This window comes from Psammomys obesus, unplaced genomic scaffold, assembly GCF_907164565.1.
Source record: "Psammomys obesus unplaced genomic scaffold, mPsaObe1.curated_primary_1811, whole genome shotgun sequence".
NCBI lineage: Eukaryota > Metazoa > Chordata > Mammalia > Rodentia > Muridae > Psammomys > Psammomys obesus.
The window spans coordinates 3,531,278-3,548,094 of record NW_026596440.1 but is presented as its reverse complement, the minus strand read 5'-3'; positions in this window follow the sequence as shown (position 1 = coordinate 3,548,094).

Genomic DNA, 16,817 nt, shown 5'->3' with positions numbered 1-16,817 from the left:
TCTCTCCCCACCCAGGGCTTTCCAAAAAGGCTAGGCTACTGGTCACCAATCCCCAGGCATGCACTTATCTACTTTTCCCAGTGTTGGGATTACAACAAACATTATCATCATGTCAGGGTGGTTTTCTTTTTGTTGTTGTTGGTGGTTTGGGGAACAAATTTACACTCCCACGCAAGCACTTTACTAACTGAAGTATTTGTCTAGTTCCTATATTTTTTTCAATAATAAGTATGTGTATGTGTGTGGTGTGTACATAAATGTGCGTATGAGCATTTGTGTGTGTTCACTTGTGTGTGTTGTATATAATGTATGTGTGAGTGTTTGTATGTGTGTATGCATGTGTGTATGTGTGCATGTATGTGTGTTGTGTGTGTAAAAGTATGTATGAGTGTTTATGTGTGTGTACAAGCATGTGCATGAATGTGTACATGAGCATGTACATGTTTTTGTGTATTTGTGTGTGTGCATGTGCACTCATGTGCTGTAGAGGCCTATGTAGGCTGCCTTCTTCCATCATTCCGGAGCTCTTCTCTGTGTGTGATCTCTTTAGCACCAGGATGACATTGCATACCCTCCTGAGCCTACTTTGAAACCAGTGCTGAATTCATCTTACAGACTTCCTATTCTAGGTGAGTGACCCACCAGCTTTTCCCTGTGCCCACAGATCAGACCTCCCATTTCTCAGGCATTCCTGACAGGGCCATCACCCACCCCACCTGCATGAAGGATCTCTGTTGGTCATATTCTCAACTGTCCCCCCCAATAGTTGTCCCTTCGGTCCTGAACCAGCCTCTCTCTGGGTTGTGCCATCTCTGCCAGCTCCCTGCTTGCATCTCCATGATGACACATTCCATGGCCAATGTGTCTCAACATTGCCTCTTCTGTCCTATCCCAAACTCTGACATTTCTCTCTTCATAGACTGTGTGAAGAGGCTGACTTCTCCCAGCCCATGGCTCTCCAGCACTCTTTCAGTATTACCCTGTGATGCCTGACTGGCAAGGCTTGCCCACACATGCATTAGCCACACGAACACCATGGGAGTATCTTGTCACTGTCTGTCCTCCTAAGATAAAACCTGTACCTTGCACAGTGATTTGTCCAAGAACCTGTGAGTGGGCAGGCTCTAGTAGAGAACCTATTAATATTATTCTGCCTATCTGATATTATTCTATTCATGTGCACTGTACTCAGCTGACTCCTGGAACAAAGCATTTCCATCTCTCATCAGAGATCTTTCTACTTGTAGTAGGTGGCAATTAACACAGAGACAACTGTGTCAAAGCACAGGGAATAAGAGATTGTCGAATGTTCAGTCTTCATTGGAATGTCTATGTCATACCCCTTCTTCCCGTGGCTCAGGGATCATTTCAGGAGAGGGAACAGAAATGTTGTGAGAACCACTGTTGGTAGATGTCTAAAAAGAACCTGTGTTCTGGACACAGAGGCACAGCTGCACAAATGAACTCACAGAGATGTGTGAGATCAAGTCAGACCGAATGACAGCGTGGGGCAGGGAAGGGAGCACAGGGTCTTAGCCCCGTGCTGTGTGAAATTATCCAAGGACTAATTAAAAAGAAATGAGTGGCGGAAACAAAGGAATGAATCCTTTTGCATGATGCCCCTGAATTGAATGTGGTGCCCAGCACAGAGAGGGGCATCAACTATGCACTTCAATTGTCCTACTTCTCTTTAGTGAACATTTTGTTAAATATGTAAAACAAAACAAAAAAGCATTTCCTGTGTGGAAACCAAACCAGGATTTGCAGATCACTCTCATTTGGTGCTTTGGCTGTTAACTCAGATGCCCAAACCATAGTGCCAGGAGGAAAAGGTGAGTACTGTCTCTATCCCTTTTCAAAGGAGAACTTCCACAGAAAGCTGAAAAGGAGCATTTCTCCCTCTTGTAACTAGTGTGAGGATAACAAAGTACAGGGAAGTAGAACCACAACTCCTAGGACACAGGCAGCCTTATGTGAACAGAAACTGGATACCCATCATGAAGATCATGGCCTTCAGAGCTCACGAAAGGCTATGATGTAAAGGGTGAGGCTCTGAATCACTTGTGAAGAATGTTTCCTTGAAGCCACATGTCCAGGGCTTAGTTCCCAGCTGATGACACCATGGAAGCACCTCACTGGAAGGAGTTGAGGCCACTGGGATCATGCATTCAGAAGGAGTATAGAAACAATAGTCTCCTCGCCATCTCTTACCTCCCCCACCGCTGCGGCCTGGACTCCACCACCGTGTGCTCCAGCCATGGTGGCAACAGACTAACTGGGGCAACTCACAGTGAACTCAAGCATGCAAACCCATAGGTCAGAACAAAAGTCCTTTCTGAAAGACACATGTGAGGAGTCTTTCAGACTCTTAGATACTTTAGTCCCTAATCCATGGTGGGGATATTAGCTCTGCTTGTTTGCCAGAAAGGATGGAAAATATCAGATGTGGAATTTTATCATTTCCTGTAAAGTTTGCTCGGAGCGTGTTTTTCCTGAACAGCAAGTGGACAGGGTGTTCGTGGAGCCATGCTTAGGAGTGAATGCCAGCTCCCCTCTAGCAAGTCTCTTCGGGTCGGTCATGTGCCCCACAGTTCCTGCTTTTCCCCCTCATCACTTCTGTCTCCTCGCTTTGCCCTCCAAGAAGGAACTGAGGAATAATGTTAGCATGCTGTTTCTCCTTCTATTGTTTCTTCTTCCATTTTCAATAAAATCCTTTCAAAAGGTGACCAGATGCCAAGGAAACTGCTCTCATCTCTCCATGCCTGGCTTTTTCTCCACTTCTTTTTGCTGGTATCCCCAAACCTTCCCAGAGCTGCCTTCCTTTTGATTTCATAGAAACTTTAACCACATTCACTTCAGGGCATGTCCCATGCTCATTCTTTTGTTCTGTATTTTTGCCATCTACATTTCCAGGCTTAACTTCAGGTCATCTCTCTACCCACTCCAGAGTTCATTTGACCTACTCTGCTCCTCTCAAACACTTCATTCATAAAATGCCTAAGTGTGTAGACTTCAGAATACAATGTCTGATGCCCACCATCACTTAAAGTATGTGAATATATCACAGTGTGCACACTGAGCCCAGTACCTGAGACCAGGGCACTACATTCAGGGATGGATGGACGGATGGATGGATGGATGGATGGATGGATGGATGGTCATGAGTGGCTATTAGGGCAATAACTGGATGGGGGGTGCATGGACAAGTGGAAGCACAAATAAAAAGGTGGACAGTTGGGGTGCAGCATGGATGGTACTGAGTGGATAAGTGGGTGGACAGTTTTAGCTGTATCTGGGGTAATTTTTTAAACAAAGAAAAAGGTTTTAGAGCTTTTGTGAGCATGCAACCCTAACCAACATTAGAGGGCAAACTGCCTTTGCTCTGTTGGTGGAGATTTATGCAAATTGGAACAAATGCTTTTGAAAATAAAGTAATATTACTTTATGAGTAGTATTTTAAAAGGCAAGAGCGCTGTTGTTGTTATTATTATTATTTTAAATCCACAACTTCTCTTTGATAAGGCAGCTTCCACAGATGCTGTTTTGGGCAAATGGTATGAGCACTCAGGACTCCTGCCTACTTGCTGGCTCTTGCTGGGAAGACCCTGGTGAGTGTAGAAAGCCAGTTTCCATCTGTGTGGATGTGTGAGTAAGAGCGCGGTGCCTCCTCCTCATAGGTCTGTCTCCGTGCATTATCTCAGCCAGCCACAGTTCAGATCCTTATCACCTACTTAGGCTTGCCGTGTTTTCATCTCTTCTTTAGACAGATTTTTTCACCCTTGGATGATGGAGAAGGGCACCCTCTCCTCTCATATTGAATTGTGAATTTGTCGTGGTGGATTAGATTAATCAAAACAGCCTTAGAAGAAGAATCTCCACGGTGTGCCTCTCTGACTCAAATAATTTCTGTCAAATTTTTAATATAGACACGACTTCTGCAATTCGCTCTCACATGCTGTTTTTCTATATATCGTGCAGCTGTAGAGGCATTTATCCCCACACTCAGTGGCCTGAATTTAAGACACTGTTTAAATAGATACCTAAGCAGGAAAGGATTATAAAAGACCACAATGAGTGAAAACATTCAGAATTCAGACTTGTTTTTAGTTGAGTAAAAACTTTAGAACTGTTCCACTCCACAGGGCCTTGAAAACACAAAGAAAGAAAAAATTTAAAATTATCTGAATAATGGGTGGAATTATATATCAAGATACTAATAAACAATAAAGTACAAAAATATTATGGCATGTTTGTGGCATTTTTTTTTTGTGCCTCAAAGCATCCAAAAAAATGAAAAAAAACTTGAAAAATAATATATGTAAAAATATAAAATTATACATGGAAAACAACTTGAAAGGTATTTCCCATTATAAAAATAATCTTAACTTTCTCTCAATACTCAGAGAATTTTATATTCATATTTTATTTATTTTAGCATTCAGAAGTATTTTTAAAATTAAAGATAATCTTTACTTTCCAGCTTTAAAAGACACAGATATTTATCCTAGAAATAATGAAAGTACAACATTACTGTAAGGTCAATTGCAGTTGTATCACACAGATTTTTTTTCTTCAAAATTGTCAGTTAAAGTGACATATATATGTGTGTGTGTGTGTGTGTGTGTGTATTCATGTAAGAATTGTAAAAATGGTAGGTTTTCACTTTACAAAATAATATGTTCTTATGCTAAAATATTTCCCAGTGACCCTCACAGGCACACCTATCATATAATAAGCAATTTTAATATTCTTTTTGAATAATAACAAGGAGTGATTGACCATATCTGGGGTCATGCCTCTAATACACACATCATTATCTCTTTAGAGAAGTTCCTGGAAAGGAAATTGTTAGGAGCCTGATACTCACACTCACAAATGGGTGATTATATCCAATTGTTCTCCAAAATGCTCACTTCATCTGCACATGAAGGGTTCTGGTGCCTTCCTTAATCTTTTCACCACTGTGCACTGAAAACCCTGTAAGCTCAAGCTGCTTCATAGGAGAAAACATGACAATAAAGTATCATTGAAATAATTGATCACTGGTATTTCTTCCTTTGGTAGAACATGTTACTTATCATTTTTTAAATATTGTGAGGTTGACTCAAAGTAAGAATAAAGCATATACACATACACAATACAACACACACACACCTTAAATACAATACCCATCAAATATGTTTTCTAATGCATGTGTTTATATGTTTGCTGGTGCATTTGCACATAAATTCGTGTAAAGGCCATAGAATAGCCTGGACATAACATTTTTCAGATGTTTTTCACCCCCCCCCCTTTTTTTTGAGACAAGGTCTCTTATTGCCCTGGAACTCTTCAAGTAAGTATGATATGGGATGATAGCAGAGCTCTGTTTGTTCCTGGGGCTGTCAGAATGAGCCTTCCGGGGAATAAGGCATTGCAGTGAGATGGCAGAGGCAAGGACAATGCTTCTACAGTCCTAGTGAGTCATCTTTGTTGAAAAGTAGAACTGGAGTTGGACCATAAAACCTGACACCAAGCACCACAATGACCAGAGGTCTGGAGTGATCAGTTTGGTGACACAAGTATAGCTCAACTATCCTTCTAGGACATGAAGTGTAAGCTTAAGGTCAACCTGGGTCATACTTAGGACACTTCTGTTTACTTAGACATTGTGGTACAGAAGAATAGTAGACACTGTTTGCTCAAAGAGAACAGAGAATCCACAGAGGCAGACCCACAGACACTTATAACTGTCACAAGAGGAAGATCAGATGGAAAGCAGGAAGAGTTACAAGGACAAAGGTGTGCTAGAAGGAACAGACAGTGTTTCCAAACCATCAAATGCTACCTTAGACATTCATCATCAAAAGCAAGATATGTTTAGCTGAACTGGCAGTTCAAGACCAGCATGGATTTCCCAAAACCTTCAAGAATGGTACTTCAAGGTTAAGGTACAGCAGAGTCAGGACTGGCAAGGGCTTGTTCCTCTCAGAAACAAAACACTGGCTACACTCACAAAGGCAGAGTAATGAGACAGTTGCTTTGGGGCTAATTCATAAGGGAAGCAATCTTGTCCATGGAAACAGAGACCCCAGACATAGCCACCCTTTAAAGCCATACCATCACCCAGAAGTTGAGCAAACCAGCAAGTGTATTTTCCTTGCACACACTATCTCAGATGACAGGAAGCAGAAGGTGCGAATCTAACAAAAGCATGGATAAGCTGTCCATCAAGGTGGATGCATAGGAGAAGAGGCAAGGAACTCAAAAGTAGTTCAGTGCTTGTTATCCACAAAAATGCCCTAAGAGATAATCATTAAACATGTTTGTGAATGTGGGAGATGGGGGACTGCAGTTTAGTGCAGACAGACAGAGCCAAGTGTGTGTTTTCCAAAACTCACTTCAAAATTACAACTCAGAAGAGACAAGGCATTTTGCGAACCAGGGAAAACTGCCCAATGGTGGAAGAGGGAGTCTATGACAGGACAGTCCGATGTGGTGATGCAGGTATGGGCATACAAGAGGTGATGTGTTAGATGAGTGAGGAGATGAGAAAAGGAAGGGAGGGAATGGGAGGACAGAAAGGTGAAGACGCAATCACATGAACACACATCTTTGGAGTACCACAAAGATGGAGCTGCGAGGTGACGAAGCAATGGTCTTCTTCTCACAGGCATGCTTCACAGGCAGTGCTCTTACTTTCAGGCTTCTAGACATCTGTGGGTTTCTCTTTTGTCACCGTATATGGTAGTTAATTTGATCAACTTGACATGATCTAGAGCCTGTGCCTCTGAGGAACTATATACATTATGTTGGTGGAAAGAGGCTGCCTAATTGTGAGTAGCAGCATCCCCTGTCCTGGGGTCTTGATGTGAAGATGTAAGAGAGCTGCTTTCTCTGCTGCCTGACTCTTGGTGCAATGGGAGCACATACTTCAACTCCTGTTGCTCTATGACAGACTGTACCTGCACCTGGATCTATGAACCGAAACAAACCCCATGTCCTCTAAGTTATTTCTGTTTCATCAACAGAGCAGGTAATTTACATTCTCCCCGTAGTTGTCTCTGTGGCTACATCTTTGGTATTCTCTCTTAACATGTGGTCTTGGTCATGTGCTAGTGTCTGTTAGTACAGAGTGGGTCTTTCCTTATACCTTGGAAGTCAACCCTCTCATTGTCCAGGACCAGTTGTGTGGGATCTGGAGTTGACTCTTTATCTGCACTTTCATGACTATTTCACCTGCCTACAGGGAGTGCCCTTCCCTCCTGTCACTTACCAGCTCACCTACAGAGAAGACACTTAGAGAACATGGTCTGAAGACCTTCTGCTTAGCTACAGGTGTGATTGCAATAACTAAGGATGCCTAATTGTAAGACTGAGACCAGACTTGACTTTTACACTTCTAGTGTTCTCTGCCGTCCTTCCCAGGGCTCACCTAGGCCTGTACCCGTAAGGTCATATACAATGCTCATGTCTTTAAGACAAAGTCACTCTTCAGAGTTCCCAGTCTCATGGACCATGTCATTAAGGCACGCATTAGGTCAAGTGTGTGTCAAGTGCATTAGGTCAGGCTGTGAGTAGGTGCTCACAGCCTGACAGGTCCTGTGAGGCAGGTACATGTACTTGTGGCAAGAGTAAATGGGATCTTCCCTACTATTTTGTGGCACATACATGACACAATGACTGGAACTCAATCATCAACAAGGTCAAAGCCTAGCATTTTCTGCTACGTGGCTGTACCTATTGCCCCATCATTGAGACCCTGTGGGGAAGTTGTGCCATCTCTGGGCTAAGTTCTAAATATACTAGTCAAGGCCTCATTTAAGACAGGAAGACTCAGCTGTAGACATGAGTTGTGTCCATGGAGCACACAGCTTATTGGTTATGCTTCCAGAAAGGCCACAAGATGGAGGAGGAAACAGACCATCTTAACTCTAAAAATATACAGTAAATCAAAAGAACTTCTACAGGAAGCCTTCTATAGTAAGACTATGTAGACAATGGAACAAAGGATCAACAGCCTTTGTTAGGGATGATCTGAAGCATCTTGAGAATGTTGTGAGGAATCTTACGAAGCAGAACTTCATCAGAGAAAAAGTACAAGACTTAGATTAGCATGCCCTTGCCCTCCTTTCAATTTTACATGTATAGCAGAAAAAAGTAGAATGCATGTGTATGTTTTCATAATAACACTTTGAATAACGTACATGGGATGTGTGTACTTACCTATTCTCTTATAAACAGAGTAAATTAAAGTAAACACAAACAAAAATATCCGTTTTCTCTCTTCTGTGCTGATCTTGATGCTATTCTCCCCTTAGTGCTTGGGCACCTCACTTTGGGGTCACAGTTATTAGTGAAAGAAGAGGAAACACAGTAGGTATATAGCAATGAGCAAATAAAATGAAAAGCACAGCATTTACCTGAGTATAAACCAAAAGGAAATGTATAGACATAAATCTTGTCAATTATATAAAGCCCTTGATAAGAGGAAAAATGTAAGCCCCAATGAGAGAAAGCAGTGAAGATCTAAATTAGCGAAGAGCCTGTCCCGAGCTTACAGATAAGAAGACTCAATACTAAGATGCAGTTCTTCCCAAATCAGTGACCCAAATCCCAAGAAATTATTTTGGCAACATCAATAAATTGATTGCACAGTCCATATGGAGAGTGAAAAGACCAAAAGTAGCCAACACAATATCGAAGAGCAAAGATGAAGGACCTGATAGTACTTGAATATGAAACTTCCTCTAAGCTGCAGTAAAGATGTCAGTGCGACACTGGAGAAAGAACGCAGAAAGGAAAGATCAATGGAAAACAGAAGCGGGCCCAGGCCCAGAAATAGACTCATGTGATATGATCAACTCAGGACCAAGCCAATGCAGTGGAGAGAAAATTAATGTCTCCACAGACGATGCTCAAACATCTGGATGTTCATGTGGTCAAAAATGAATCCAGATATAATTTTCTCACCCTTCATAAAAATTGACTCAAAATAAACCCCAGGCCTAAAAGGAAAATGAAAAATTACTAGTTGACATAAAGTGAAAAAATCCAAATGGCCTTCAGTTAGACAGAGACATCTTAATTTTATTTTAGTATCATTGTAACTGTGAGAATTTCATACATTCGCATAAGGTGTTTTTATAAAATCTACTTCCCACGTGTCTTCCCTCCAATTCCTACCCTGTCTTCCCAGTCCCTTTTCTTCCCCAGTTTATGTGCTCCTCCAGAAACCCACAGAGTCAGTATGTGTACGTGTGAAGATCTATGTACTGAAGCATTGGGGCCTCCCTTTTGCCCCCAAAAGATACCAGTTGCCAATGGTTTTATAAACAACACGAAAGTTGGGATCCATGAAGAATTTAGATGGACTTCATTAAAGTTCAAATCAGAATGCTTCATGAAGGTACAGAGAATGAAAAGATGGTCAAGAACTTGGGGAAGATAGTTTCAAAAGACATATAAGCTAATGGATTTATAGCCAAAATTTAAAAACTCCACAACAACAAAAAAAAATGTGTACCAAAGCCCTTAAACACAACACCAGAGAGAAGATACAGGTGGCAAATGAGTGCACTAAAGGATGTGTCCTCTGAGTGATGCCTGGGAATGTTAAGGACTAATCCACATCCATTTCAGTAACTCACCTAACATGAAAAAAACTAAATACCGACAGCACCAAGTGACATGAAGCATGACAAACACTCAGTCATTTCGGGTGGGAATACAAATTATAAGCCCACTTAGGAAGATGGTTTAATAGCTTCTTGGAAATACCTCATTATCACAGGGAGCTGTGATTATTTTCTTTAGTAAATTTCTAAAGAAAAAGTGCAAAAACCCATACACAAAATGCCTTTGTTCAGAATTTAGAAACACCTAAGATGTCCTTCACTGGTGAAAGGTGAACAAGTCTCAGTTTCTTCAGACAATAGAGTATCAATCAGTGTTACTAAGAAATGTCAAATTATAAGAAGACATGCAGTACCTAAAATACTTATTACCAAGTGAAAACAATCTGAAAAAATACGTGGTCTCATTCCAACCACCTGACACTGGGTGAAGGGCAGGAGGGACAGCCTGACAAAGCACCCACGAAGCTACAGGAAGTGAAATGACTGCATGAGGGAGCACTTGTGGGGAAGTAACTACATAGACTTGTATGACCCCACAGAATATACAACAGCAAGAGCGAACCCTTGTGAAAACAGGGTCCTGGGTAGTTAAGACGCATTACTGCATTCGGCAGCATACATACGCCTCTTCATGAAATAGGCTGACAGTGGAGTAGATATATGTGTGGACAATCTCCCTGTCTTCCAATTTTCCTATAGACCCCAAAACTGAAGTCTAAAAATAACCAACTCTTAGAAAAACCCCAGCGAGACCTGGGTGGTAGAAAGACATGGAGACTGCCTGCTGTTGAGTCAAAATGAAGAAGCTAGACCTCCATGGAAGGGAGCCTGCTGATATGCAGTGTCTAACTCACAGAGCACCTGAAGACCAAAGGCAAAGGTGTCTGTTACAGCACCTGCCTTTAGCAGTGTCTACCACAGTTAGTCCCCACTGTGACTCTAACGTGACAGGAACAGAACGCATGCTCGGTTTAGTGGGAGCAAGCACCAGAATGAGAGATAGTGAATGGAATTAAGGTGTCATTCAACTGAGTGCTGTTCACTTTAATATTCAATCCAAGCCAGTGGCAGAGGTGCTGAGTGGTGTTAGCGTTGGAGCTACGCACATGGCAGGCAAAGCTTGAGGACGGAACATGTGGGGACCTTAGAGCTGAGCAAGGGTGATAGGCTGGCAAAGAGGAAGAGCGTGGGCGGTAAGACTTGAATGGTGACAGACTGAATCCTCTGCTTAGGCTGGGAGTGAGTCAAGGGAAGAGAGGAGGCCGTGAGGACTGAAAAATATCTGTGGTGACTACCAATTAGCAACTTTTATTTAACACGGAGCCAAGAAAGCATGAGCAGTGCAGACTTGGGTTTGGTTCTGAGCTCAATAAAAATCTGCTGAGGGGGAAAAAGGTTCTGAAAATGCTTCTGCAGCCTGCAGCCCACACCCATTCCCATTTCTGATCTGGCTTTCTAAACATTCCCCACACTAGAGTTCTAACGAGAGTTGGGGAATTCAGAAAATCTCCATGGTGTGGGTATTGTCCCATGCTGTGGGACCCAGCGAAAAATAATTATCTTAACCATGGTCAAGGAGGAGAAGTAAGTGTTGAGATGCCAGAGGGCCACAGACTCCCCAGGCCTGATTCCCTGAGCAGCCAGGACAAGGTGCTTGTCTCTAGAAGCACTTTCAGAGGTGCAACCAGCCTTTGATTAACTTGATGTCACACAGTTCCTCTGCTGTGTGTGGAGTTCTCATCCACACACCTGGTTCTCATGTTAACAAAAGCCACCTGGGATTTCATGGAGTCTGGCAGGAAGGTGTATCCCTTTCCCAAGCATATTTATTCATGCCATTGAAGCCCTCAAAAAGTGGGTTACTAACAGTTTAAGATAAAGGATTTACTTCTCTGGGGTCTCTTGTGGATCTAAATTAGTATTCTGTACTCATCTTGGGCATGGAGAGATTTGAAGTCTTTTATGTCTAAAACCTGACGATCAAGGGCAGATCTCTGGCTAGCCCGGAGTTGGGACCAAAAAGAGGCTTTACATGCAGGTTCATCACTGTAAGACCATAGCAAAAATGTCCACCATGCCTTTTATGTCACTGCTGAACATTTTAGACACATTTTAGAATTCAAATTGAAGTTTTAGGATGTAGGTTGTCATTTAAACCATGTGTTTTATTTGGATGAAATGTATTCTTCCAGTTCTTCCAGCCCTCACCCTAAATTGCACAGATTTGGAAGGAGGACAATCACTCTCTAATGAATAAGTTTTTTTCAAATTGAGCTGACAGTTTGTGCAAATGGCAGGTTGGATCATGGCTGCCACCAAGTGAAGACACACATTATGCCTCTTCTTCCGGCCTTTCTAGTCAACAACCTGTAGTCATCGCTACAGTGCCTTTTCTTCTCGGCTCAGAAAGGCGGCTATGGTTTAGACAGTTTCAGTTACTTTCATTGCCATGGCAAATATTCCGTAAAAGTAACTTGAGGAAGCAAAGCTTACTGTGGCTCACAGGTCCCAGGTGCTGTCCATCACAGTGGCAAAACCATGATGGCAGGAGTGTCTGCATGCAGGAAGCAGAGCAGTAAAGGACTGTGTTAATCTGGTGTCTTGTGTACTCTCAGAGCCCAGTTTATGGGATGGTGCTATCACCTTTAGTCTGGATATTCTTATCTCTATTAACTCAGTCTATAAAATCACTCACAGACATATCCAGAGGCCTTGAGTACATGTTTTTTCTAAATCCTCTTGAGGCGACTATCAGTATAAACCATTATTAACACTAAATGTCCTCAAAGGCTTGTGTGCTAGTGGCTTGGTCTCAGCCTGGGGGTACTGTTAGAGAGGGACCAATGGGAGTTGGGACCTAGTTGGGTGAAGTTAGGGTACACAGGCTTGTGCTAGAGTGGGTGCTAGATCCTGGACCTTCCCCCCCCTTTTCTTTGGTACATTATGTGATTCCCACACAAAGTCATCTTCATAAAACCCCCCTCAAAACAAAACTCTACCCCAACCCTAAGCCAATGAAATACCATTTCTGAAGGTTGAAGCCAGCCAGATTGAGCTATATTCCTTTTAGTTCTATTTCAGGTATCTGTCATGGTGGTGGAGCTGCAAGCCGCACAGCTGATCTCAGATGCCTTGGCATCCACTATGACAGGATCTAGGCTACTGTCTTTTCACAGAGAAGATGGCTGCTTTCTGGATCCCTGAATCTGTATGTCAGGATCTCATCACGTTGTGCTTGTTATTCGGAATAATATTGAGAATTTTTCAGAGTCCACAAAATGACATTTCCTTTTCTAAATTAAGGATTTGGTAAGTGTAAACTTTAATCTTCTGCCAAAAGAAAACCAATGAAATTTCTTCTCTAGATAGTAACATATCATGTTTAGTTTCTATTGGATTTTTTAATTTTATCTTTTCAAATCAAAGTTATTAAAATAATCCCATTTGCCTTTCTGGAAGATCTGTTTTAGAAGAATGATTGTAGCAAACCCAGGAGTAGTTTACATTTCTTGCTTTATCCAGGAGAAACCATGTCACAAGCATGAAGACCAACAAATAGGAGGACCGCATTGGTAATACATACTGACTCATGTGTCAGCTGCATATTACACACTCAATGCAAGAGAAGTGGTTTATAGATTGTCCTCGCCAAGCATCACAAGGGAGAGATTCGTAAACATGTGGAGCAAACTGTGAATCCCACACATTCTTTGTGGAGTGAAAATCAGTCCCAGCATTTCCAAATGAGCAGATCTGTTTTTACATGAAAACACGAGCCAAGAGTTATTTCTTAAGTCACTGTTTAGGGCACTCCCACTCCCAAACATCACATTCTGTACACACTAAGGCCAAGGAGAGGCTGCAAAGAGGATTCCCCAGCTCCTGGTAGCTGAGATCCTGGTTCCTGTCTTAATGCTTTTCCTTTCTATGCTTTTATGTAGTTGTGCTATGTGAAGAAGGATGTGCACTTTCCCGAAGACAAGGTAGAGCTTGGGGGTTGGGGTAAGGGCCTGGGTAATCCCAGAAGTCACTGTGTGATCCATCAGGAGGATAGGGGCACCCAGTTTGCTTCCTGCTCTAGAAGCACAGTCTTAGGGAACCTGTTGCACAGGGCAGGCACAGTGGGTAAAAACCAAGCAGAGGTGATCTGTCCTCATTCCTGCTCTCTTCCTTTCCGGATTTCTGCAAAGTGACTAGAAGGCAATCTTGAAGACAGAAAGACTGGGTGATGACAGGAAAGTGGTAGTTATGGAGTGACTAGATCAGGGTCTCCCAACTCTATTCTACCAGGGACTGTATGTAACACTGAAGTTACTTTACCAGACATTTATAGGATTCGCTCCCATTGTTACCCAGATAGTTATCTACCTCTCCCCAAATAAGAATGTTCTATATGCCCCAGACCTTGAGCACAATCTTACTTGGAAATGGGTTTTGCAGGCATCATCAAGCTAAGTCTTCAGGGGAATTCTAATGATTAGTGACTGCAATCATACACTCACACACGAAAACAAACAGAGACGGGACTGGACTTGTCACAAGCCAACATGTGTGCTGCCTCCAGCAGTGGAAAGGCAGGTGAGGCTATTTTCCCCGACTCCTGAGGAGGGTTAGCTTGATTGACATCTTGTGTCTGGACTTCTACATTGCAGAACTGGGATAGAATAGATTTCTGCTTTTTGAAATCCCACATGTGTGTGATGGTGATATGAGGAAGCGCCTATTCACACAGCATCAGGTGGGTGGGAACAATGGGTTTGTGCAGATTCAAGTGTCAGGACCGGAGGGGACAAGAGTCTCCCAAGACAACTGTGCTCTACCTGCAGGTGCAGCTGAAAGACTCTCTGACAAAATGAATAAACACAAACCAGAACAGCACAGAGTTCCGCTGTGACACTCTTCTTTCAATAGTCTTCCTTAGAACCCTCAGTATGACAGACTAAGGAATGCTGAAAGTGAGCAGAAGAAATAGTCTTCCCTCTGTCAGAGGCTCCAGATCAGCTGTCCTATACCAAGTGGTCAGCCCTGAAATCATGATCTGTAAGTGACCTTGTATGAACTAAGAGAGCTGCATTTATATGTAAAACTATACATACATAATACATACATGCATACATACATATATCTATAAATAGGAATATATATTTAATTTATATGTAATTAAAGAAATATAGGCCATGGATTTGAGAGAGAACAAGTGGACACATTGGAAGGGTTGAAGGTAGGAAAGAGAAGGGAAATAATGAGTATATTTTAATTGCAGAAAAGAAAAAGTGAAGGAAAAGAGCCCCTAGTCTGGTCAGAGAAACTCTGAAAGCTTTATAGAAGAATAATTTTAGAGTAATGCTACAGTTAATTATAAAATGAGAAGGCTTGAGCAACTCAGGTTTTTTAATTAATTGATAAAAACATCGTACAAATGATTTTGTTTCCTTTAAGCCTGACTGAGCCGTGGTCTTTCGTAGTCCTCCTCATTGCCTTTGATTACCTCAGCCAGGCTCAAGTCTCACGTGCCTGTCCACATGCCCACCAATGCCATGGATTAAAAGCATGCAAAGGACATTGGTCTGGAGTTAGTCATTTTCAAAAAGTTTGGCTTTGTCTGAGGTAGATTCGCTGACACAGCAGTTCCTTGCACCAGACAGTGTCTACAGTTTCCACAGACTACAGATTTGGGTTATGGCAGCCACAGGACACTGTAAGTATTTGAACACACCACCTTGGTTCCTATTGAAACTCCCCCAGTGAATGCACCCTGGGAACTCGCTTCCCGTTTCCTCGGCTACGCTGTCATCTGTGCTCTCAGAATTGAGGCCCTTTGGGGACCTGAGCAGACATTGTGGCTGAGAGCATAGCTGGCTGTTCTCACATTGTTTTCTTTGCTGGGATGCAGAACCTTTCCCAAGCAGAGTGCAAGGCAATGCCAAGTATTTCCATCCCCTGCAGCTCCCAACAATGGGGACAGTCCGTGGCTAGCTCACAGAAATGGAGGGGCTCTTCCCACTTAGCTCCTGACATAGTGCATCCAAGAGGACAGCTTTCGGATAATAAATGATCATGGCAAGGCGCTCCCAGTGAAGCGGAGGGAAGCAAGCCTGGCACTGAATGGCTATGGCCCACCCCACTGGCACCCCACTGGGCAAGACGTGAGTGTCTGGAAGAGCAGAGAACAACTGTGAGGGAAGAAGCGTAGTGCATAGTGGCCACTCTCAAGCCAGCAGCACTTGCCCTGGGAACCCCAAGCAGGACATTTGACAGCAAGGCCCTGTGTCTTGTAGAACTCTTGTCTCAATGCACAGAAAGTAAGACTTTCAAATTAGATAGCAAGGAAAGCAAATTCTCTTTCTTCCTCTCACCGTCAGGACAAGACATTGCACTCATGAACCCAAATGGATTATGAACATAATGCACTTGACCTTGGCGTTGAGGTAAAACACTCATGCACGATCTAAATAAAAAAAATCATTTTCAAGTGAGGAATATTCCAAGCCAGGCACAGCAGCTGGCGGTGCTGTCAAACTCTTGCCTGGAGGAGTTCATATTCTAGCCCAGAGTTCAGCCAGGGTGTGGGTGGATTCAGAGGAGGGTTGGCTTCTGTGCTGTGATGGAGCAATGCTCTCAAACACAGGGCACCCAGGAAGCACAGGTGCCATGGGCTGCATACGGAGATGCTGAAGCCCAGGAGGGAATCTGGGCTTTAAGAAAGCTTACAACATGTGGGGGGTTGCTAGGGGGGAGGGGCTTCCCTTTTTGAGGGATAGGGGAAGGGGGATAGGGAGAAGAGTGAGGGAGGGTGGGACCATCAGGAGAGGGGGGAGGGAACTATGATTGGGTTATAAAGTGAATCAATGCATTTTAAAAAGAAAAGAAAAAGAAATAGAGCTGCAAGAGACCTTCCCGGGGTTGCAGCAGGAATCCACCCTCAGCTGACTCCCAGGGCAGGCAGATGAGAAGCAACAGAAGGAGGTCACTGGGACCAACAAACATTCTGTTGTGATGAGTTTCCTGGTTTTATAGCCCTGCCACTGGTCTGGTTTATTCACATTCCCACCTGAAAACATCAGAGAGGGATAATATTTCTTTCTAACATAATCAGACCTCTTAGGATTTCTTCATCCTCACGAGTCTTCAATGCATGTGTGAATGTATGCTTTGTGTGCCCTTTGATGTCTGTGTGCAACTGCGTATGCGTGCACGTCT